The sequence below is a fragment of the Pinus tabuliformis genome, chromosome 3_1, assembly GCF_031772625.1.
Source record: "Pinus tabuliformis cultivar Carrire ecotype Pingquan chromosome 3_1, CPIR1, whole genome shotgun sequence".
NCBI classification, from domain to species: domain Eukaryota; kingdom Viridiplantae; phylum Streptophyta; class Pinopsida; order Pinales; family Pinaceae; genus Pinus; species Pinus tabuliformis.
The window spans coordinates 871,291,300-871,318,660 of record NC_142301.1 but is presented as its reverse complement, the minus strand read 5'-3'; positions in this window follow the sequence as shown (position 1 = coordinate 871,318,660).

The window sequence follows — 27,361 nt, the reverse complement described above, 5'->3', positions numbered from 1 at the left end:
GTTATCACCAGGTCCTAATCGCAGAGCAGGACGTGTGGAAAACTGCCTTCAAGACCAAGTAGGGGATGTTCAAATGGATGGTGATGCCATTCGGACTTTGCAACGATCCAACCACTTTTATGAGGGTCATGAATGATCTTTTTCGACCTTTCATTAATGAATTTGTTCTTGTATATTTAGATGATATACTTGTCTTTAGTAAGAGCTAGGCTGAGCATGTGTGTCATGTAAAGAATGTTCTTGATGTACTGAAGAAAGAAAAAATCTTTGTAAAATTGTCGAAGTGTGAGTTTGGGAAAACCTCTTTGGGTTACCTAGGTCATATTGTTGGTCATGGTCAGTTAAAAATTGATCCCTCTAAAGTTGAAGAAATTGTAAATTGGCCTAAGCCTACTAGTGTAATCGAGGTCTGTATCTCTTTAGGTGCAGTCCAATATTGGAGGAGATTTATTGCTAATTTCTCTATTATTGCAGCACCTTTGCACACATTGTCAAGTGTGAAACAAGCCTTCCAATGGGGAGGAGGACAACAAAAGTCCTTCGAAACGTTGAAGGAAAAGATCAGCACCGCGCCATTCTTAGCCTTACCCAATCTCCAACAACCATTTGAGATCAAAACCAATGCCAACGATTGTGCCATGGTAGCTGTACTAATGCAGCAAAAGAAGCCAATTTGTTACCATTCTGAGAAGTTTTCTCAAGCTATGATAAACTATCCTACTTAGGACAAGGAGCTTTATGCCTTGGTGCAGAGTGAGAAAAAGTGGAAACACTACCTGATCAGCAAGGAGACCATCATCCATATAGATCATCAGCCCTTGCAGTACCTTCAGTCACAAACCAAGTTGTAGCAATCTCATCATTTCAGGTGGATGTGTTTTCTTCAAAAGTTTCATCTGGTAATAAAATATAATAAGGGCACTAGCAATAAAGTGGTCGATATGCTATCTCACCCTCCTATCTCTGCTTCTTTTATTTTGCATAATGCTTCATTGTCTTTTGAGAGTTATGTTGAACAATATGCTAACGATGATGACTTTAAGGAGATTTATGCAAAACTAACCCACGGTTCACAGGTGGAAAACTATCACTTACAAGGGAAACTGTTGTCTCCTTGGTAAATTGTGTATTCCCACAGGGGAAAGAGTACATGTGATTGGAGAGGCACACACCTCTCTTGTGTCTAGACACTTTGGTGTCAAAAAGACTTTATGTCATGTACAAAGATTTTTCTTTTGGCCTCATATGAAAAACATTATGACTCGCTATGTAAAGGGGTGTGTGAAGTGTTCTATTTCAAAGCCCTCTAATATAAAACTCGAGCTCTACTCACCCCTCCCTATACCGAGTGTTCGATGGGAAAGTGTGTCAAAGGACTTTGTAGGAGGTTTACCTTTGTCTAAAAAGAGTCATGACTATTTGTATGTTGTCGTTGACTGTTTTAGCAAGATGTGTATTCTTATGCCTTGTAAAAAGGAGATTACTACAGAGCAGACTGCTTCTCTTTTCTTCAGCATGTTTGGGTCCATTTTGGATTACCCACATCTATTGTGTCAGATTGAGACTCTCGCTTTCTCAGAGAGTTTTGGACCAGTTTGTGGAAGATGATAGACACCAAATTGAAAAGAACCATAGCATTTCATCCACAGACTGTGGGACAGACAAAGGTTGTAAACTGTACCATGGTACACTTGTTACAAGGCTATTGTAGGAAACATTGCAAGATATGTGATGAGCATCTCCCATATGTACAACATTCCTACAACTGAGTAGTTCATTCATCTACGCAACATTCACCATTTGAGGCATGCTTTGGTTACTTGCCAAAGGACCCTTTTGATATGGTCTTTGGAAGGGGAGATGGCTCCAGGGGGCATAATGATAGGGGGAAAGCTCAGTAGTTCATTCAATGAATCCAATTGATTCACCAAGCAGTACAAGAGCAGTTGGAGAATAGTCAAGCCCATTACAAGGCTCGACATGAAAAACACCGAGTGAACCATCAATTCCAAGTGGGTGACAAAGTGTGGTTCCACATCAGCAAAGACAGGATGAAGGGAGAAGGAAAGAAGTTGTGACCAATCCGATATGGACCATTGACCATTTTGGAGAAGATTGGGAACAATGCCTTTCATCTCGACTTGCTGATATATATGCCAATGTACTTAGTAGTGAATGTGAAGAACCTAAAGCTATATGAACCACCTTTGATTATGGATACTGAGGAAGTGGGCATAATTCCTACGATTGATGATTTTTCACCAGAATATCTCGATGAGTTACCTGAATACATCATCCTTGATAGAAGAACCAGGACTTCACAACGAGCAGATGTGGAATACCTTCAAGTTGGTTTCAAAGGAATGCACCCCAATAAGGCCAAATGGATGGAGAAAGGGAGAGTGGGGGAACAATTCCCTCACTTGCCAATTGACTAGTGAAAGATTTTGGTAGTCCAAAAGCTCCTCAATGGGGAGGATTGATCGAGGTGGATCTTCAAATACAATGGCATGGAAATGATCCAAAATCAAAGTGCTCAGAATTAAGTCATCCTAGGACCGGAGCGTAGATCTCGTCCTCCTAATTCCAATGACGTGAACAGTACTTCAATCCAAGTCTGGACGATGAAGTTATCGTGAAAAGAAGCTTTCTTTGTTCCTTAGGAAAATGAGGCATTTTCCTTTAAAAATGGACTTTTAAGCTTTAAAAGGCAAAATCGCAATTGGCATATCCAAAGGGGTGGACTTAAGGAGTGCAACAAAACCCCTCGATCAGCGATCTCCGATTAGATCAGATCGACAATCAGAGGTTGATCAGATCGGCGGAACCAGTCAGCGATATCGGGGTAATCAACACCAGCGATCAGAGGTACGATCAGCTGACATCGATATCAGTGATCGGTGATCAGTAGGCAGCAAAGTTCCCCGATATGTAGGGGCCTTGGACCTCAGCAACTTTCAATTGCGATATAGGGCCCAAACTCGATAAGTGCATATACCTGATTTAATAATTTTTGAAATCCGAGTAAACAGTTTTTGGTTGAGTTTTAGTGTTTCATGGAGTTTTTAGTGTATTATCGCTTCAATGATAAAAGACTATTTTGAAGGTTTCGTTGCACCCGCTGACCCTTCCATTCAAATGTCCTCTATTTTATGCTAAAAAACCCCAATTTAAGAGGAATTTGTCCTAACAAAGGTACTATAAAGTCCGATGATTGGAAAAAGCAATGGAGAGAGGATTTTCAACATGTTGTTCGAGGCAGGAGATCTTTCAAGTGGCTGATAGTGCATTTTGTCTGTTTTGGACAAGTTTTAGATGTTTTCAGCCGCTTTCAGTGCCACGGACGCATTGGTGCTACCCACTTCTCTATCTGAGTTCTTCTTTTCTCATCCATCTTTCAAAATGGAGGTATAAGCCTCCTTTGATGTATCAGATGATTGCATTCTCTTCTTTTTATGCCATTTAATATAAAGGCCTCCCCATTGAACGAGTAGGGCCTGGAGATGTAGTCCAAGTTGGATGAACTCCGTTATCAAGTCTTTGTGTCTTCCTTCCTATTTTTCATGCATTTCTTCTTTTTTTCTTGTGTGAACATTATAATTTTGTGTTAAGCTGCAATATTTACATGTGATTATTTTCATACATCTATAAGCGAAATTATCCTGGATCAATGTCTACCTATCAATTATGGGATGCGAGTATGGGTGGATGGTGTGGCACTGTGATGTCTAGGTGGAGTGAGTGGTGATGTTGGAATTGAACTTTTACCTCTACTTACAAATCTAACCCTAGAATCCCTTTCTCCATGAATAAATGTTTTTTTATCATTTTTCAATTTATTAAAACTAAAAGATCCTAAAGATGATATGTAAGAATGGAATCCCATATACACTTCCTCAAAAATGACACCAAAATGTCTAGTAAATTAATTGTTCTCAACTTACTTCATTAATTGTAAACTACGGTTCACGTACTTATGAAATGTATGTGCACTATATATTATAGGATTATTTTTGTGACTTGATTTATTATATAAATGAAACTAATTTTAAGTATGGACAAATTTTTTTAACACAATTTGGAGAATAATTTTGCACACTTTCTTTCAATCCAAAGTTATATTAAATCCTAATTAACTAAATTCAAATTCACTACTTTTCTGAATTTGAAAATCTATCTAAATTACAAAATTCAAACATTCTTCTAATTGCATGAAAAGAAAACACTTAGAAACCAAATTTCAAGAAAGAAATAATCTAGTTCTATTTTGTAGAACTAAAAACATTATAAACTAACTTGGAGAAACAAACTTTTATACTAAATTGCAGTAAGGAAATTCTATACTAATTGCATGAAAGAGAAATAGAAATAAAATAAGGATCTAATTCCTAATTGCAGAAAGTGAAATTAAAATATTTACAACTTGAGAATGATTTCTCGTGTGTGCATTTAGCCTCTAATGAGTATTTTATCAAAATTTAAGAAATCGAATTAAACAACAAAGTAATTAAGTGTTGGAAAGAAGATGCATTCAATAATCAAAATCTTTTTAATCTGCAATCAAATTCAGAATCATTACAAATGTAATTATGATGGAAACAAACTCTTGAAACAAACTATAATACTAAAAACAAGTAATTCAAAACAAAACTATAAACAAAACCTCAAAGCTTGATAGGGGGCCCTCCTCTGAGTGGAGGTTACCTAGTAATGACAAGATCTTCATGCACACATTGAAAACAAAGTAACTTATACTAAGATGGAATAGAGTATCATTGGTCTTCACAATAAAACAATCATAAATTTAATATTAAGGAAAACCTATGCCTAAGGTGTCGTCTTACAACCTTTATACAAATTTCATAAAATGATTTTAATAGTTTTAAGTAGACACGACATGAGATATTTTGACATCTATGGGATAGATTACATTTGAAACTCAATCTCTTTATGACTTGCTACGAAAAGAGAAAGTCATAGGAGATTCATATTGATCCAAAATCTAATAGCTGAATAGGTGTTCAATATCGCTCGCTTGATGTCGTTATATCCCTCTGCTGCTTTTACTTGATTGTTACACTTCATTTTCAGAGTTTGACTTTTTATTTGACTTCTAGATTTCTCAGTCCCCGTATCTTACCAAGTTATATTGATAGGTGGTTATCCATATAGTGGAAATTTTTCATCTCTAGGTAGTTCTCATCCTTTTATTGAAGTGTTGCAACCTGTATAACAATGAATATTTCTATAGAAACCAATATTAGTTGCAGAATGTTTACGATTTTGCCATTGTAAGAATATTTTCGTTATAATTTATTAAGAAACATAGATTCTAATTATGGATGATGAATATCTTTTTAAGAGTTGAACTTGACCTTGATCATGTTTATATTTCTATAAATGGTGATAAGAAGGTGAAATGAGATCAAAAAAGGGATAGTAAAAAATAATCAATTCCAAACTTCAACAATGTGATAAACCCACAAGTGCACAAAATTACAAGTCAACTTTAAAGATAAATTGGGTCTCCAAGGAATCATATAAATATAGGACAATTTGAACGCATTTGGCATCACATCAACTCATCCATTCTTCTCTATCTCCTCTTGTGATTTGTTCGTACATCTAAAGCTACAAGTCTCCCTCACACGTGCGAAGAAAAGGAAGGATAAATATGAAATTCTGCTTCAACTTAAATATAGGACAATTTGAACGCATTTGGCATCACATCAACTCATCCATTCTTCTCTATCTCCTCTTGTGATTTGTTCGTACATCTAAAGCTACAAGTCTCCCTCACACGTGCGAAGAAAAGGAAGGATAAATATGAAATTCTGCTTCAACTTCTATTTGGGATAGTTTGACCATATAGTTGACCATTTTTTGAGTTGACATTTTGACTTTGTTTGATTAGTTTTGGATCAGTTTAAGGAGGCCAAATTCTTTGGCACAAAAATTAAGGAATTCCAGGTAGTTTGACTTCTATTGGCTACAAGTTTTGACCACAAATTTTGATAGCAAAATTTCTCTCTTTATTAATTAGGTTTGACCATGCATTTTGGGTCTGTTTTGAATGATTTTTTACTAGCTTGGAGGGTCACATTAACTAGCAGTATGACCGAGACATTTGGAGATTTGTTGACCATTAACTAGAGGACTAATTAGGACATCATTTATTGTTATTGACTCTGAACACATTTGACTATTGGCTGGTTGATTTTGTTGGATAGTCAAAGGAGTGTTTTTGACTTTTGATTCATTAACTATATCATTTTACTCTCTCTGCTAAACATTTTATGACAATGTAATAAGAAGAAAAAATTGAAAGAGGTTTCCCCCTTATGGGGTTTTTCCCTCATCTTTGACGAAATTTGTCATCTCTTATTATTGCTCTTGATTTTCTATTACTATACATTACATTTTCTATTCTATCTACAAATGTTATTGATCATTGGAATATTTTTTTTGGAAATATTCCTAATTAAAGAAAATAAATGGGCTAAAGTGATTGTAACAATATAGAACAATGGAAAATTAGCATGGTATTAGAGTCAAGGTGAAGACAAGCCCAAGGAGATAAGAGACAAGAGAAATCATATTTGGAAGAAGCTGAAGGAGATCATTTAACTTGGTCAAGATGTCTACCTCTTACTTCAAGGATTTTGACAAGCTAGGTGACATCAAACTTTTTTTTCTTGGAAGATCACGTTAGGGGTGATATTAGATGAAAAGGATGTCTTGGAATATGTGGAAGGAAAGGTTCCCATACCTCTGGAAAATTCTCCTAATGCTACCAAGTCCAGGTACAAAAACGGTGAACTCAAAGCTAAGAAAATTCTCATTAATGGTTTGCAAGATCATTTAATTGTTTATGTTGGAAACTTGAAGAAGTCAGAGGATATTTATGACAATATGGTTGGGATGTATGAGGTAAACAACTTTAATTACATCCTCTCCTTGAAAAATAAACTCAAATGTATTACGATGAACGAGTGGGAATCTATGCAATCCTATGTCATGAAGGTATCCTACCCAAGGGACCAATTACAGACTATAAGATCACCTATATCTAATAGAGACCTAGTGATTGTGACTCTTCAATATATTCTTTCTATTTGGGAAACCTTCATTACTACTATAATAAAAAATAATGTAATCCCGAAATTTGATAAGCTAGTTGGTAAATGAACTCAAGAAGAGACCAGGATGATTGGCTCAGGGAGGATTTAAAAGAATGAATAAGGAGAACCCTCTACATTTGTTGGTCAAAACAAGAAGAGAAAATAAAGAGGAATACCATATAGTTAAAGAAGGCCTCTATTTTAATCAAAGTACTTCAAGAGAAGAGGAAGTAAAATTGAATGCTTTAACTACCACAAGCATGGTCATTATGCCTGAGAATGTTTGGAAAAGAGAAATGATTCAAGATACAACTACAACAACAGTTGAGTCTTCGACAACCACAGGTATAATAATAGAAGAAGTGGAGATGATATAAGAAGAAAAGATGATGTGGATGATCATGAACAAGGCCATCATCCATAGATGAGGTCAAGGAATTCTAGGTATGAAAATAATGCAGCTACGAGTCAATCTGAATATGTCCTTATTTCTACTTTATCTAGATCTTCCCCTCCAAATTTGTATGATAGTTTGTTGGTAGATAGCGTGGCTTCTATATGTTTCTCTATATATCAGGAAGTCCTCCCAAACCTGGTTGAGAGGGATACAAATTTTAAAATCATCCTTGGAGACAACACTACTCATCCTATGAAGGGTTTTAATTTTGTCAAATTTCATTTGGACTCTACTCAATCCATTCTTCTTCATGATATTACATATGTTTCAGGACTAAACAAGAACTTCATATCTATATCTTCCATGGAAGAGAAAGGGATAAGAGTAGCCTTCATAAGAGGAAAAGTCCTCACTTGGCCCATGGAATCTCAATTGAGGGATGCTTTTAACTTGGGATTTAGAATTTAAGGACTCTATAGAGACAATGAAAGACCTCTTCTAGCAATGGTCCACAAGATCAATCATCAAAGTGAGCTATGACACTGAAGGTTGGAAAATTTACGTTATGAAGCCTTTTATAAATTAAAGAAGTTGGTCTCTGGGATTCCTGATGTTCATGCTAGTCATGATGGAGTATGTCTGTGATGTTTTAGTATAAATAAGACAAGTGACCATTCCCCTCCACCAAGAAAAATACTGATGCTATTCTTCAACTCATTCATCTTTCCCTATGTGGACCCATTCCAGTACACTGTCTTGGTAGCCATCTCTATTACATAATATTTAGTGATGACTTATCCAAGAAAGCATGGAAATTATACTTGAGACATAAGGATGATGCTTATAATATGTTTAAGGACTTCAAGGCAATGATAGAGAATCAAACAAGTAAGAAGATCAACATCTTTAGATTTGAAAAAGGTGCATAATATATATCAAATGAGTTTGTTTACTTTTGTAAGAATGCTTTAATCAAGAAGTAAAATATTGTACCTTATAATCCCAAGTAGAATGGAGTGGTTGAAAGAAAGAAAAGGTCCATCATCAAAGTTTCTTGAGCTATGCTCCATGATCAAAAGTTCCCTAAGATCCTCTGGGGAGAAGCTACAAATACAACAATAAAAAGGGTTCCTCATTAAGCTTTGAATAAAAAGACTCTAGAAGAAGTGTTCAGAGGTTTGAAGCCTGATATTGAACATCTCAGGATATTTGATTTACCTTTATATTTACATACACTGAAATACAAGAGGAATAAGTTAGAAGCCACTGAAAATAATGGTATGTTTGTTATCTATTGAGAAAACTCAAAATCATTTAGAATATATATATGGTCAAAGGAAACTCGAGCTTACTAGGGATGTAACTTTTGATAAAGATACTTCCCCTAGAAAATCAAGGGACCTTCCTCCGCCTCCTCTAGAGAAGAAATATGATAATATGGACCTACTAGAATATCCTTCTGTGCCCAAAACAGAGAAACATATTGTTGATGATCCCATGGAGTGTATAGACCCCTTGGATTCTCCTCCAAGTGATCATCCTAATAGGAAGAGACCAATGTGACTTTGTGAAACATTATAGAATGCTAAGAGACATCTTAATTATAAAGGGACCTTTAGAGAATGTAAGAAGTCATGTCGGTACTAGGGATACATTGAAGCTAGGAGCTCTAGTATACAAGCTGAACCTACTACTTTTAAAGAAGTAGTGAAAGAGCAGGTTTAGAAGGATTTTGTGGCTGAAGAGTATGAATCTATTATGAAGAATGATGTATGGGTGTTGTTCTGAGACCTAAAGGAAAGTATGTCATAATTTTGAATTGGTTATACAATATTAAGCATGGAGTTGATTCATGCATTGAGAAGTATAAAGTGAGACTCATGGCTAGAGGTTTTTTCCCAAAAAGAGGGAGAAGACTATATTGACATTTTTGCACCTATTCCTCTCTACACCACCATTAGCTCAATTTTTTACCTTTCTTCTAGTCAAGGATGAACTCTTCACCAAATGGATATGAAGAATGTGTTTCTTCATGGAATACTATAAGAAGAAGTACATTTTGAGCAACCTTAGGGATTTGAAGTGAAGGAAAGGAACACTCATATTTACAAGTTGAAGAAAGCTCTATATGGCTTGAAGCAAGCCCCAGAGCCTAGTATTCTTATTTTGACAATTACATGGTGAAGCTTGGATTCAGAAGCAGTAGTTTTGATTTGAACGTCTACTTCAGAGTGGTCCAAGATATGCCTTTGATTTTGGTTTTATATATTGACAATATATTCTTGATAGGTAGTGAGCCTTTGATGTTGGAGCATAAGAGGGAGCTATCTACTAAGTTTGAAATGAAGGATATTGTCTTGATGAATTACATCCCGAGGTTAGAGGTGTGGCAAAGACCTAGAGATATTTTCCTTTCTCAAGGAAAATATATTGTGATGCTATTGCAAATATTTGGAATGGTAAAATGAATGTCCCTGGCCACACTGATGGAGATGAAGTTCAACAAAGAATGTGGATATGTTGTTGAACCTGATTTGGAAAATTATTCTGAAAATCGGTAGTTGATTAGGGCATCAATCTTCCTCAAGAACACTAGTCAAGACATATTTTTTTCAGTTAACACTATGAGTCAATTCATGATTGAGCCCCTTTATGCACACTAGGTTTCCTCCAAAAATGTGTTCAGATATTTACATGGGACAATCAATACTGGTCTAAGATATATTGTCGTATATGTGATACAACGTAGATACATTAATGTTGACTGGGTTGGAAATGTTATTGATAGGAAAATCACTTCAGGGTATTGTTTTACCTTGGGTTCTTCCATGATATCTTGGATGAGCAGGAAAAATAGGTATGTAGCTTTAAGCACAAACGAGGAAGAGCATAGATGAAATTTGGTTGAGGAAGCTCTTTAGAGAGTTGTTTGAGCAGGTCTTCAATAAGACCATAATATATTGTGACAAGAAGAGTGGGATATGATTGGTAGAGAATCTCATATTTTGATTGATGAGAATATATCATATATACTTACCAAGGATTTTCCGAAATGGAAGTTCTTGGCCTTGAGAGAACAAATTTCACTAATTGATGTGACCCTCATGGGTAAGGGTCCCAGGTGATTGAGAATATTAAGCATGGTCATCCCCCATATTGAGCTCCTAGGTTGAGGAATGATGAAGTAAGGGCTTTTGGGGTTATGGAACTCTTAACAACAGGATAGGTAGTGATCCTTACACTTGTGGTAAGTCAATCTTACCTATTATCACTTTAACAAAGTATAACTTAGTTGTCAGCTTACCCATAAACTAGGCCTTTTGGGATTGGTCCTTCCCTTCTGGGTAGTCCCAGTTGAGGTGACTTGAGATAGGGTGTGAGCCTTACCCAGTCAGGTAAGTCGATATCTATGTATTCAGGCTTCTATGATCCATAATGAATTAAGAAATGTCTTTCGGTAGAAATCACATAAGAGAAATTTTTGGCCAATGCGTTTCAAGCCAATGAGTGTGGTTCATCATCAAGACTAGATGAAGAGGCAGACCATGGCAAATGCTTAAATAGAGAGCAATGTAGAGACCATAATTTCAAGTAACCGCTATCTTTGAACAATAATATTTAAATTATGATATTAATTTATTAATATATTAAGAACAAATATTATTAAGTAACGACTATATTAAACAACTAGTTTTGAAAAATAATATTTAAATTATGATATTAATATATTAATGTGTTAAAAATAAATATTAATAAGTAATAACTATATTAAACGGCTATTTTTTGAAAAATAATATTTAAATTAATTTATTAAAATCAAATATTATTAAAAAAATTATTACTGAAAAAAAAACTAAGAATCAAAAAATCAAAGTCAAACTTCAAACAAAGAGGGAAGTCAAAAATTATAAAAAGGAGTCAAGACCCTAACCTAGAAAATATCATTTAATAAATAAAAATAACTAATGGAAATAAAATACACTAAAATAAAAATAAATAATGGAAAGTAAATAACATAAAACAAAAATATACACAAGTCAAAAGATACATATATATATATATATATATATATATATATATATATATATATATATATATATATATATATATATATTCAAAGAAAAGTAATAAATAAATAAAACAAGGTCAACAATAAAATATGGGGTTGAGGCCAATTAAATAAAAAACAAAAATACTAAAAGGAGTTAAGAACGAATAGGATAATAAAATACTTAAGCAAATACGAAGGATCAAGAATATAAACTCTAATGAATAATAAATCAACAACAAAGACTATAAAAAGGAGACCAATACCTACATAGATAAATAAACAAACAAAAATAATCCCAAAAACAAACCTAAAAAGCTAGGAGGATAGGACATGGATCCAAATTCTACTAATAACCATCATCTCTATTTTTTTTAATAATATTTGATTTTAATAAATTAATTTAAATATTATTTTTCAAAATATAGTCGTTTAATATAGTCATTACTTATTAATATTTGTTTTTAACAAATTAATAAATTAATATCATAATTTACATATTATTTTTGAAAAACTAGCCATTTAATATAGTTGTTATTTTTTTTTAATATAGTAATAAATTAATATCATAATTTATATATTATTGTTCAAATATAGCCATTCCTTGAAATTATGGTGTCTACATTGCACTCTATTTAAGCCTTTTCCATGGTCTGCCTCTTCATCTAGTCCTAATGATGAACCACACTAGTTGGTTTGAAATGCGTCGGCCAAAACTTTCTCTTATGTGATTTCCACTAAAAGACTTTTCTTAAGTCAATATCGCTAAAGTCTTGGGATGTAGGTCTTCTACCACTTGACTCTTAAGGGTGTACATGGAGGATCATCAGCTAACAGGATAGAGTATGATCCTTAAGTCAATCTTTCCTATTGTAATTAGACGATAGGTTAGAGTGTGATCGTTAAGTCAATCTCACCTATTGTCAGAGGTTAATAGGATAGAGTGTGATTTTTTCCCTTGTAGTAATTAGATCTCACAAATTAATAAAGGGTGGTAGCTTAAGCTCCCCTATGATGTCAAACTCTTCTTTTATATTTGAGAGTGCTCAACACATGAGAAGATATGAGAAGATATGAAACTTGACTTGATGATGGCAACATATTTGAGATATGACATATGTTGCAGTAAACAATTTCTCCATAGCTCATGGACAAATTCCCTCCTTTCAACAAACTTCCACATCTAGAGAACACATTTTGTTCTCATGGAGGAATTCAATTTGGTCAAGGAAAAGTATATTTTTAATGTGAAAAACCCACATGAGCACAAAAGTATAGGTCAGATTTAAAGATAAACTGGGTCTCCAAGGAACCATATAAAAACAAGACAATTTAACCTCACTTTGCATCACATCAACTCATCCATTCTTGTCTCTCTCCTCTTGTGATTGGTTCGTACATATGAAATTGCAGAACTCTCTCTCTCAGGTGTGAAGGAAGGGAACGATACATCCAAAATTTTCCATTGACCTCAGTTTGGGATAGTTTGACCATCTCATTAAACATCTTTGACTTGTCAATTTGACTTCATTTGACCAGTTTTGGATAAGTATGAATAAGTCTCATTCTTTGGAACAAAAAATTAGGAATTATGGGTAGTTTGACTTTTGTTGACATTATATTTCGAAAATAGACTTTATTTGTCCACTGACTTAGTTCGGTTGTGGATTCTAGGACTACATTTTCTGATCTTTGACTAGATTGGAAGGCCACATTAACTAGGAGTTTGACCAAGAATTTTCAAGGGTTGTTGATCGTTGACTAGAGGAATGGTTAGGGAATCATTCAATATCGTTCACTGTTATTGACTTTGACCATATTTGACTTGGAAAATATTTGGCTATCAGCTCATCATTTGGATATTGGTTGGTTGATTTTGTTGAATAGTTAAAATATTGACTTTGAATTTTGATTGGTGAATTGGATCATTGTACCCTTTGTGCTAATTTTTTTATGATAATCTAATAAGAAAACGAATTTGAAAAGGCTTTCCCCTTGTGGGGTTTTTCCCTAGTCTTTGACAAAATTTGTTGTCTCTTGTTATTGCTCTTAATTATCTACTACTCTACATTACCTTTATTGTTCTATTTACAATTATTATTGATTGTTGGAAGATTAAATTGTTTCGAAAAGATTGCTAATTAAAGGAAATAATTGGGATAAATTTATTGTAACAACATAGAACAATGGAAAATTAACAACATATTTGTCCTTTCCTTGTGTCGATTTGTAGGTAGACAAGTTTTATTAAATTTGGGTGTGGTCCTTAGCAATTGGAAGATAGAAATTTTAAATTCTAGATCAATTAGGGGTAGGAATAAACAATCTTGGCACCTATGCATAATTATATTATAATATAAGAAAATAACTTACTGGAGCCTAAATCACAATAGCATATTTGACATTGTTCGTATCCCACAACAAAGATCATGTTCTTCACTTTGGCACAAGCCCTTCTCTATCAATTAATCAATCATTATTGAAGTAAATATACTCATAGACTTGGAAATTGGTTAATAATTGGTAGAACGAGTAGTTGGACATTGTTCTCTATTGAATTGGTACATTGATCATCTAGAGTTGTAAGGATGAGAGCTTATTGATGGGCTAGACCTCTAAAATAGAGCATCATCCTATTTAGATAACCATTCTAGTGGCTGAGATAACATTATGCTCTTGGAGCATCATTGTTTTTATTGTCTAGATTAACCAAGTTCCTAAGATACATTCTACTATGTGTCTCTCTCTATAAAATTAATAAAAGTTATCCTTGTTTCCAAGAGAATTCACTATGAAACTACTTTGGGGGCTTATGATATGTTCGTTTAAATTTTTCAATAAAGAATTCATGTTGTCTCAAATACTTTCTAATATATTTATAAATTGTTTGTCAAAGGGATGACTGGAGTTAAGGTTTAAATTTGGTAAAGTCTAGGAAAAACTCAATCCTAGTACATTACAAAAACCACAAGTCAAACTACCATATTGAAGAAAATTAGCTCCCCCCTCAACCATCGAGGAAATGGGGATTTGGAAAGGTATTTGTGCACCAAAAGAGAGGATGAGTGAGTGTTATAGCATCATTCAACACTACTGTAGTTATGATTCTCTTATATGGCCTTGGGCAGCCCTTTTCGATTCAGACTTGATCACTTATTAAAAAATAATTTTTTAAATTACATACGTGACTCTGCCCTTATAATAGTGTGTTTACACATTGGTACTATAATACCGGACCCACATACATAATTTAAAATATATAGAAAAAGAAAATATTTCCTATTTCTTGGGTGGGGTTTACGGGTTTCACCAAAAGCCCATCTACAGGAGCCAGTGACCTAACTGAATCAACTGATTTCTAGTGGTATTTATATACCTGATGGGAAGGCCTAAATCATAGAAGGAGAAAGGATATTGACATTATAATCCATCTGTCCCTAGATCAAGTTTGATTATCCTTATGCCTCTTGCACTGCCAGTCACAGGAAACCCTTGTTTCCTTGTAGATATGTTAATATTCCATTATATGACATCCCTTTTCACATGTTGAGAGGTGATCTTCAAGGCTTGAGCTGGACAGATCCAGAGGAATCTTTCATTGGTTCCATGGTCAGATGATGCAGGAGGATGAGGCTTCAAGACAAAAGGCTTTATTTTATTCCAAAAATCCAAAAAAAAGTTTACAAGAAAAGGAGTGGGATCCTTTAGCTATCACTTTACAAAGCTTTCTACATAGATTTGAGCTAGAATTTAGGGATTTGAGTTAATTTGTAATCAATTTATGTATCTAGGCTTAGTTGAGATTCTCGAGGAGAATATTATGCAGATTAGGTATTTTTCTAGGGTTAGGCAGAATTGATCCATTGTTTGAGGATCTGATTGTTGAATGTAAGGTATTTATGTAAGTTTTGAATTCATGTAAAGGAATTTTTTTTTGGATTTGGCAAAAGAGAACTTGATTGTAAAAATTGGATATCTTTGTATCTCTATGTACCTCACATAATTGGTCAATCCCAAAGGTTTTAAATTCCCTCGAAATATCTTTGTGTTCTGTTGATTCCAATTTCACCTTTAGAGTTAGATTCATATAATCTTGGGCTATTGCATTTAAAATCCTCATTTTCCTGTGTATGTGAAAAGCCTGGACGTGTTTAAAAAAAATATAACTTAGAACCAACCTAAACGTAGTGAAAGCACTAAAACTTGGTGGAGTGGAGAAAACCCTGACAAAAGTTGTGAGAAACCCTCAAGAGAACGGGAACCGTCCGATCAAAAAATCAATAGATCTAACAGTTATCACGTTCAAATAAGCACACACATTAAAAGAGGAGTAAAGTGGTCTTTGAAGGGGGAAGCTGCTTTCGCGTGGAATTAAAGTGGTAAGTGGTATTTTGTTTTAGTCGCATGATTCCATTAAGTAGCTGACACGTAGCATGGAGAAACTTCTTTTTCGCGTGCTCTCGGCGTGTTAAACCTTGACAAGAATTCCATGTGATACTACGCATCAACTGTTGGATCAAGTGGACTTGATCAACAATGGAAATTCACCTGGCTATTTTCGGAGCGGGGAAAGTGTCAACCACCAGATTGGAGTTTGAGATCAATGGCGAAGAGTTAATGTGATAAAGTGTTGTGAAAAGGTGAATGCGAGAAGTTTATGAACAACTGTGTTATTTCCTTTCGGTTCTGTGGTTGTTTGGGTTTCGGCCATGTTTCGGGTAATTAAACAATTTTGCTTTTTTTAGCTAAAACACTAAGTTTGGAGGTAGATGACTAATATTCCAGAGGAAATCATAGAAGAAGTTCCACCTAAACGTGAACAAATAGTTTCCAATTTTGAGCACTTATCATTGAAACTTGCATCTGGACCACCATTAGTGGTATCAGAGTAGCCTACTGACACTAAGCAGGATCTAAAAGATCAGAGAAAGAAGTCCAATATGGCTTACAGAGTTGGAGGAAGACGTGGTAGAAGAGGTAGACCAGTTGCAAATGCTAAACTGTTAGAAGCTATGGAGCAGATGCAAACGAGATTAGAACTAATGGAGATGGGACATCAAAGAGATGAAGATGTCAGTGAGCCTTAAGCTGAAGCTACAGAAGAAGAGGAACCTGCAAAACCTACTCTTGAAATGAGATTCTTTAGATCAATGTTGAGATCCACATCTAAACCCAGACTTGAGGTTTATGTTTATACAAGAGGTTTAAATGTTGAGGGGTTGATAGACTAGATTAATGGTATGGATACATTATTTGATTATGAAGAAACAAAAGAAGGAAAGAAAGTGAAGCTTGCTGTTACAAAATTGAAAGAACATGAAACACTTTGGTGGGATGGAGTCAAGGCAGAAAGGAGGAGAATTGGTAAGAAACCAATTAAAAAGTGGAACGAGATGGTGACAAAGTTGAGAGGTAAGTTTTTTCCTAGTGATTATCAACAAACATTATTTAGACAAATGAAGAATCTTAGACAGAGGTCTACGACAGTGAAAGAATACACAGAGGAATTCTATAATGTGAGCATAAGAGCTGGAAAAATTCAAGATACAGATGAGAAGGTTGCAAGATATGTGAATGGACTCAAAATGGATATCCAAGATGAGATAAGTGTACTGTCTCCTAAAATAGTAGAAAAGGCCTATCAGATGGTCTTGAACGCTGAACAAAAACTCTTGAGGAAGCAATCTACCAAGAATAGAGGTACTTTCCGAGGAAGGGGAAGTCAAGGTGGTAGAGGAATATCTACAACACCTAAATATGGAGCTAGCAGCAGCTCAAGTCAGCATACACACATAGGTGGTGATGCAAGTGGCAGAGGGAGTTTTCCTAGAGGAAGAGGAGGCAGAGGCAAAGGAAGAGAAGTTAGATGTTACAGGTGTAACAAGCTGGGACATAGATCCTATGAGTGTCCAGAAAACATAGGAACAAATCAGAGAAATGCAATTGTTGCTAAGATTGAAGAGGAAGCAGCAAAGGTGACAGAAGAAGAGAATGTACCAGAGAAAGGGGAATATTTGGTAGTCAAGAAAGTTTTGTTAAAGTCAATAAAGGAAGTTGTTGAACTAGCACAGAGAAAGAATTTGTTCATGACTGTGTGCAAGGTTCAAGAGAAATGTTGTCAAGTGGTAATTGATAGTTGCAGTACTGATAATCTAGTCTCCACAAAAGTTGTGGAGAAATTGAAATTGAAGACAAAGAAACATCCAACACCTTATAAGGTGTCATGGCTTCAAAAAGGACATCAGTTGTTAGTGAAGGAATAGTGCGAAGTGGAGTTGCAGTTGGGAAAATACAAAGACAAAATACTGTGTGATGTGATGCCTATGGATGTGTATCACATATTGCTGGGAAGGCCATGGCAGTGTGACAAAGGAGCTATGCATTATGGGAAAAGGAACACATACAAATTTAGTAAAGATGGTGTCAATCATACATTGCTGCCTATGGAAGAAGAGGATACATCATCAAAGAATTCTGATCCAAAGACCTTATTGTTAAGAGGGAAAGAATACCTATAATAGATTGAAGAGGATGAGGTAAATTTTGCATTGATTTGCAAACCCAAGATAATAATTACTTCCACTAAGATTTCTGATTTGCGAATTGAAATTCAGGAAATGTTGGATAGTTATTGTGATATCATTGTAGATGATTTTCCTGATGAATTACCACCCATTAGGAAAATCATTCATCATATAGATTTGATTCCAGGGGCAAATATGCCAAATAAAGTAGCTTACAAGATGACTCCCACGAAGAATGAAGAAATAAGGAAACAGGTTTAGGAACTGTTAGATAAACGACTGATTAGAGAGAGTTTGATTCCTTGTGTAGTGCCAACAGTGTTGAGTCCAAAGAAGGACGGAGGTTGTAGAATGTGTACCGGTTCAAGAGAAATCAACAAGATAACAATCAGGTACAAATTTCATTTACCTAGAATTGAAAATTTGATGGATTGTTTGAGTGGAGAAAGATATTTTACAAACCTGGATTTAAAGAGTGGTTATCATCAAATAAGAATTAGAGAAGGGGATGAGTCGAAAACTAATTTTATGAAAAATGAAGGATTGTATGAATGGATGGTAATTCCTTTTGGGTTATCAAATGCTCCTAGTACATTTATGAAACTCATGAATGAAGTCCTAAAGGAATTTATTGGTAAATTTGTAATAGTATATTTGGATGATATATTATTTTACAACAGATCTAGAGAGGAACATGTGAGACATCTGAATTATGTCTTACAGACGCTACAACAAGAAAAATTGTTATTAAATTCAAATAAATGTTCATTCATGAAGGAGGAGTTGGTGTATTTGAGCTTTGTTGTTTCTACTGGGGGGTTAAATATGGATCTAGAGAAGATTAAGACAATCATGGAGTGGCCTTCACCAAAAAGTGTTTTTGAGGTAAGGAGATTTCGTGGTCTTGCTAGCTTTTATAGGAAATTCAAAAGGAATTTTAGTAAGATCAATGCTTCTATTATTGACACAATAAAGAAGGAAAAACATCCATTTAAATGGGCTGTTGAGGTAGAGAAGAACTTCCAGCTGTTGAAAATAATGATTACTGAGAAACATATTTTGATTTTGCTTGATTTTACTAGACCCTTTCAAGTGAAATGTGATGCTAGTGGAGAAGCCATTGGAGTTGTTTTAAGTCAGGAGGATAGACCATTAGCTTACTTCAGTGAAAAACTGAATGAATCAAAGAAGATGTATTCTTCTTACGATAAGGAGTTTTATGCAGTTGTGTAGTCATTTAATAATTGGAGACATTACTTGATGTCTACGGAGTTGATACTTTATTCAGACAACCATGCATTACAGTATACTATGAAATAGTCAAAGATTATGAAATGCAGAGTCCATTCCATATAGTTTATGAAATGCACGCAAGAGGAGTGTCTAAACTAAGAGATTTGGGAAAATTTGAAATGAGGAGTGCTAAAGGAGAATATTTTGCTTCATATATTCAAGTAATACCTGAACAGGTAAAACAACAATTACATGATAGAAACATAAAGTATAAGGGCAGAGCAGACTTGAAGAAAAGGGAAGTTAATTTTGAAGTTGGAGATTTGGTTTTAGCTCATCTAAGCAGGGAAAGATTTCCAAAAATGGAGTATAACAATTCGAAATTCAAGAAAACTGGACCATGTAGAGTTTTGAGAAAATTTTCTGCAAATGCATATGAAATTGAATTACCCCATGATATTGGAATATCTCCAATATTCAATGTTGCTTATTTGTATAGGTATGAAGATAGGAATGCAGATGATACAACAGAGGATAAAGAAGAACCAGATATTGACTAGGTAAAATTGTTACCTACATCACAGGAATTGCAACCAGAACATATATTAGATAAGAGATTGCTAAAGAAGACAAGAGTGTTTTCAGTATTTGGTGCAGTGGAAGGATCAACCAATTGTTGAAGCTACTTGGATGACAGAAGCCATGCTACAGAAATTGGGCAATTCTGTAGAAGAGCTCATGGATAGGAGCCCATGAAGAATTTTGTCCTTAGGAGTCTGATGCAAGAGAATGAGGCTTCAAGACAAAAGGCTTCATTTTATTCCAAAAATCCAAAAAAAAATTACAAGCAAAGGAGTGGGATCCTTTAGCTGTCACTTTACGAAGCTTTCTAGATATATTTGAGCTAGAATTTAGGGATTTGAGTTATTTTGTAATCAATTTAAGTATTTAGGGTTAGTTGAGATTCTCGAGGAGAATATTATGCAGATTAGGTATTTTTCTAGGACTAGGCAGAATCGATCCATTGATCGAGAATCTGATTGTTGAATATAAGGTATTTATGTAAGTTTTGAATTCATCTAAAGGGATTTTTGGCTAGATTTGGAAAAAGACAACTTGATTGTAAAAATTCGATATCTTTGTATCTCTATGTATCTGTGCATAATTGGTCAATCTCGGAGGTTTTAAATTCCTTCGAAATATCTCTGTGTTTTGTTGATTCCAATTTGGCCTTTAGAGTTACATTCAAATAATATTGGGATATCGCATTTAAAATCCTCATTTTTTTGTGTATCAGAAGAGCCTTGACGTGTTTAAAAAAAATATGACTTAGAACTAGCCTAAAAGTAGCGTGTTGGCATTATGATTCAAGTGTTGTCCTTGATGGCAACTCACTCAGAGGTTGGTACAGATGCTCAGAAGTTGATACAGGAGATGGCAACTTAATCAGAAGACAGATCCTAGTACAGCTTGCCAAGGAAGTTCATACACGCAGGTTTGTTAAGACCAAGTCGCGTGTACACGCAGGTTGGCTTCAGAAAAAGCGCGTGTATGTGGAAAAGTACCTTTGGTCCATGGCGGTTAGTCCTTGGAAGTTGTGCCTATGGTTTCGGACCATTATGTCTCGACGGACGTGTTGATCCCTAGTTTCGAGGTTGATGGTATTGTGTTTCTATGGTTTTGGCTCTTGGTATTGAACAAGGCCTAAGGCTATATAAGGAGAAGATCACTAGGCAAAGGAGCATGGATTGTGGGTGTCTGACGCAGTGAGAAGATCTGGTATTGCTGGTTATCTGTTCGGGACGCTTGGCAAGGGTCGGATCTGACAGCAAAGGCAGAAGTAATCATTTCTAGATCTGCACGCGGGTTGCCTTTGGAGAAAGCGCGTATACACGCGGTTTTGGTACAGTGAAGTAGCGTATGCATGATAAGTGTTAATATTTCAGGTTGCTGCTGATTCTGGTGGTTGTTGCAAAGTTCTAGATTCTGGTTTGGGTTCTGTGTTCTTGATGACAGGGTTTCATTGATTCGGTATTGGGTTGTTTAATGAATTATGATGCAAGTATAAGTTGATGATTGTATTGCGGTAATGTTTGCTTTGTACTCTTGGATCCAGTCTGAAAATTGATGAAACGTTGTCCCTGAAAGTTGTAGGGTCAGCACCTACGTACTAGTGAATGGATCAGCTAGTACAAGAGCTGAGGGGGTTGTAGCTCCCTTCCAAAAGTAGTTGGAAAACGAGAGAGGGTTGTAGCCCTCTGCAGGTTGTAGCCTGCGTGCTGGTAAAGGACTGCACCAGTACATTGTAAAAGAAGTTTCTCATTAAAGAAGAAAGAGACAAATTGCAGCAGGTGGTTTTCACCAACATTGGGTTTCCACCTTATATCATGGTGTTCATGTGTGTGGCTTTTGTGTGATGATCTATTCTGTTATACTGCATCTGTTTACTGTTAATATGCTTAATAATATCCTGATGCATTTACTGAAGATAAGATTAACTGAATCATAAGATCTCTGCATATACGCTAGTTGCTTTAGACACAGTTGCGTGTACACGCGGGTTCACTTAACTGAAGTCGCGTATATGTTTCTGAGTATGAAATTGAAAAGTTTTATCTGATCTGATAATACTAATTCACCCCCCCTCTCAGTATTATTTTCAACAATTGGTATCAGAGCAGGTCCTTCAAAGAAAGCTTGATCGCTTGAAGGAAAAGATCCATCAAATGGCTAATCCAGAAAGAGAGGCACACATCAGGCCACCAGTCTTTGACGGGAACAATTTTACTCACTGGAAGATAAGAACCACTGCATATCTACAGTCGCTTGGAGCAGAAGTTTGGGGAATCGTAGAAGGAGGATACAAATTCCCATCAGCAACTCCTACAGATCCAGCAGAGAAAAAGCAATATGAGCTCAATGCCAAAGTAGTTACTGTCCTATTGAGTACTTTGACTCAATCAGAATTTATGAAGATCATGCATCTCAAATCAGCTAAGGAAATATGGGACAAAATCGTTACAAGCTACGAAGGAGATGATCAGGTAAAAATAGCAAAGCTTCAAACTCTCAGAATCCGATATGAAACTCTTAAGATGCGAAGTAATGAAAGCGTAGCTAATTATTTCCTGCGTATGGATGAGATTGTGAATTGTATGAGGGATCTGGGTGAAGAATTTGAGGAATTTGTCTTAGTTCAAAAGGTTTTGAGATCTCTGTCTACTAAATTTGATTCTAAAGTATCTGCCATAGAAGAAAAGGAGAATGTGCGGAAAATTACCATGTCACAGCTTCACGGGATCTTAACTGCTTTTGAAATGCGACAAGAGGTACCACCAGAGGCCGCATTCGAAGTGTCAGAGGAAGAAGATGAGGTAAATTTTGTCAAGAATCTTGAACGGGGATCTGGACGGTTCAAAGATAAGCTACCTTTCAAATGTTTTCTATGTGGTAGAGTTGGTCACTATGCTGCTAGATGTCCTCATAACAAAGAAAAGATATATGAAGAAGATGGTAGAAGCTATTATACCCATATTAAAAGTTCATTAAATGATAGTGAGGATATTAGAAGTCTCATGGCACATAAGAAGAAGAATGCTTCATCCAATAATAGCGAGGATATTAAAAGTCTCATGGCACATGAAGAGACGAATGCAGAAACTGAAGAAGTTGCCAAACTAAAAGAACTATTGGAGACAGAAACCAGGGTAAGGGAGAAATTGCAGGATATAGCAAAAGATCAGAGCACAACTATTCAGAGACTTGAATCAAAGATCCTCTCTCTAAAAGAAGATCTTGAAGATCAAGAACATGAAGTGATCAAACTAAAGCGACAAGTGGAAGAAGGGAGAAAAGTTGAAGAAGACCTAAGGAAGAAGTATCTGAAAAAGGAAGAACAACATCAAGTTGAGGTAAATATCTTGAAAGGTAAACTAGAAGAAAAGGATAAGCTTTTACGATTTCAAGATAGTTCTAAAGTCTTGGATGATATTCTTAATAGTCAAAGATCTCCTGCTATCAAGACTGGTCTTGGTTTTCATGAATATGTTGAAGGTGAATCTAGTTCACAAGGTGAGACAAGAAACTCTAATGAGAAATCTGAAATGCTCAAGGAACAACCAAGGAAAGAAATTCCTCAAGGAAGATCCTTTACTCCTAACTATGGACGTGATAGACGATTATTTCCTCCGCTGAATAATGTTGAATGTTATGTATGTCATAATCTTGGACATGTTGCAGCCAGATGCAGAAGTAGAATGGTTCAAGAAAGATCATCGCATCCCAGGTATTTCAGAGGGTATTGCTTTGCCTGTAATGCATATGGACACAAAGCAATTGATTGTGATAGAAGGAACATGAAAAATATAAGGTGTTATACATGCAACAACTATGGGCATAAAGCAAGGGAATGCAGGAGCAGATTTCAAAATTCAAGACAAGGGGACCATACATCATCACAGTTGCAGGAATTGAAGAAGACAGAGACAGAAAGGTGTGGGATAACTCAGTCAGCTGACATAACAGACACAGGGGAATCTGAAAGTGATGAAATTCAGTATTCCATCCTGCATACGCTGATATAATGAAGACAAGTCGCGTATATACGCGAGTTACAGGCTGCAAAGTCACGTATATGGAGAAAGGGCAGCAGAACAGACCCAGGTTCAGTCATGGTTGGCTCAGGCTCAGGGGGAGCAGAACAGACTCAGGAAATGGTTCAGACATGGTTGGCTTACACTCAGGGGGAGAATATTCTTCAAATAATGCATTGTTGGCATTATGGTTAGAAGGTGTTGATAAAGTCTATGAAGCTAAATGATACATCTTACTGTTTAGGAATGGTATTGCAGGCTGATGCTTATGGTACAGATCATGATGCTGTTGGTGGCTTTCATAAGTCTTTGTCTAGATATTTCATCACTATGTCATGTATCTCTTTTATGATGTCAAGGTCATGTAACGGCCTATGTTGGTTTCCCCACTATGCCTGGGATGAATGATGAAATGTTCATGTATTATCATGTATCTTCACATGGTTAGGTGGATGAGTCAATATTGGTATATCCCCACTAGGTTGGGTGATGAATGTATGTTGAGTCTTTTGGTGATAGGAAGGTCTTCTATGATGTATAAGTCTTTGTTCTTCTTGAAGAACATCTTTTGCAGATCTTGCCTACAGTCAAGGGGAGCATGAACAGCACAATTCAGCAAGAGCAGGTACACTTTGGCATACACAAAGGGGGAGCACATTTGGAGATTTCAGCATGTACTCAGGGGGAGTATGGACAGCAGTATGGACAGGAGAGGGTATACCAAAGAAGAGAATATCTTGGTCCACCCTTTGCCCTTGATGTCAAAGGGGGAGAGTGACTTGGTGTGGTGGTTGCCATCAAGTCCAAAGGGGGAGATTGTTGGCATTATGATTCAAGTGTTGTCCTTGATGGCAACTCACTCAGAGGTTGGTACAGATGCTCAGAAGTTGATACAGGAGATGGCAACTTAATCAGAAGACAGATCCTAGTACAGCTTGCCAAGGAAGTTCATACACGCAGGTTTGTTAAGACCAAGTCGCGTGTACACGCAGGTTGGCTTCAGAAAAAGCGCGTGTATGTGGAAAAGTACCTTTGGTCCATGGCGGTTAGTCCTTGGAAGTTGTGCCTATGGTTTCGGACCATTATGTCTCGACGGACGTGTTGATCCCTAGTTTCGAGGTTGATGGTATTGTGTCTCTATGGTTTTGGCTCTTGGTATTGAACAAGGACTAAGGCTATATAAGGAGAAGATCACTAGGCAAAGGAGCATGGATTGTGGGTGTCTGACGCAGTGAGAAGATCTGGTATTGCTGGTTATCTGTTCGGGACGCTTGGCAAGGGTCGGATCTGACAGCAAAGGCAGAAGTAATCATTTCTAGATCTGCACGCAGGTTGCCTTTGGAGAAAGCGCGTATACACGCGGTTTTGGTACAGTGAAGTAGCGTATGCATGATAAGTGTTAATATTTCAGGTTGCTGCTGATTCTGGTGGTTGTTGCAGAGTTCTAGATTCTGGTTTGGGTTCTGTGTTCTTGATGACAGGGTTTCATTGATTCGGTATTGGGTTGTTTAATGAATTATGATGCAAGTATAAGTTGATGATTGTATTGCGGTAATGTTTGCTTTGTACTCTTGGATCCAGTCTGAAAATTGATGAAACGTGGTCCCTGAAAGTTGTAGGGTCAGCACCTACGTACTAGTGAATGGATCAGCTAGTACAAGAGCTGAGGGGGTTGTAGCTCCCTTCCAAAATTAGTTGGAAAACGAGAGAGGGTTGTAGCCCTCTGCAGGTTGTAGCCTGCGTGCTGGTAAAGGACTGCACCAGTACATTGTAAAAGAAGTTTCTCATTAAAGAAGAAAGAGACAAATTGCAGCAGGTGGTTTTCACCCACATTGGGTTTCCACCTTATATCATGGTGTTCATGTGTGTGGCTTTTGTGTGATGATCTATTCTGTTATACTGCATCTGTTTACTGTTAATATGCTTAATAATATCCTGATGCATTTACTGAAGATAAGATTAACTGAATCATAAGATCTCTGCATATACGCTAGTTGCTTTAGACACAGTCGCGTGTACACGCGGGTTCACTTAACTGAAGTCGCGTATATGTTTCTGAGTATGAAATTGAAAAGTTTTATCTGATCTGATAATACTGATTCACCCCCCCTCTCAGTATTATTTTCAACATAGCGAAAGTGCTAAAACTTGGCAGAGTGGAGAAAACCTCGGCAAAATTTGTGAGAAACCCAAAAGAGAACCAGAATCGTCTGATCAACCAATCAATTGATTTAACGGTTATTGTGTTCAAACAAGCATAGGTGTTAACAGAGGAGTAAAGTGGTCTTTGAAGGGGAAAGTTGTTTTCGCGTGGACTTAAAGTGGTAAGTGGTATTTTGTTGTAATCACATGATTCCATTAAGCAGCTAACACGAAGCATGGAGAAACTACTTTTTCACGTGCTCTCGGCGTGTTAAACCTCGACAAGAATTCCACGCGATATTACACATCAACTATTTGATCAAGCGGGCTTATTCAACGATGGGAATTCACCTAGCTAGTTTGGGAGTGGGGAAAGCGTCAACCGCCAGATTGGAAATTGAGATCGACGATGGAGAATTAACGTGATAAAGTGTTATGAAAAGGTGAATGTGAGAAGTTTATGAACGGTTGTGTTATTTCCTTTCGGTTTCATGGTTGTTTGGGTTTCTGCCATACTTCAGGTAAGTTAAATAGTTTTGCTCTTTTTAGCTGAAACACTAAGTTTAGAGGTGGATGACTGATATTCCAAAAGAAATCAGAGAAGAAGTTCCACCTAAACTTGAAAAAATAGTTTCTAGTTTTGAGTGCTTATCACTAACACCTGCATCTAGACCACCATCAGATCAGGTTGTACTCTTCCACTCCTATTTTCTGATATCAATAAAGAACCTCTTTCTTGTTCTCAAAAAGTTTTGATCTCATGTTTTTTATAATTCATGTCTAATATATCATTCTTTATATATTTATGCTTGATGATATAACATGTTTATTATGCACATTATTTGGACTACTTGCGATGTATATGATTTTCTAGATTGTGTTGCAGATCTAATCACTTTAGAAGAAGTAGAGGGTTTGGATCCTATGGGATCGACATCAAATGTAGGACGTCCAAGTACTCTTCACAAACCCAAATTTAGTAGTTTTCATAGTTTTCTTGCTTGAATGTAAGCTTCTTGTTTATAGTCTTCCTCGCATCTATTGAGGTTGTCAACCCTTAAATTAGGGAAGTTTTTCCCACAAATAGAATTGGCCACCTCGCTAGGGAATACAATCTTAGATTTCCTAGAAGGGTTGTTTTATCCTTTATTTGGGATTTTCTATCCTTTTTCTTCATTTTCCCAATCTTATTGATTCATTTGCAGTCTAGGCAGTTAGTCTAATCTTCTGGATCAGGCTTGTACTTTTTATTTTACCCTACTTTTCTACGTATATGCTTTGCTCTTTGTGTATAATCACATACA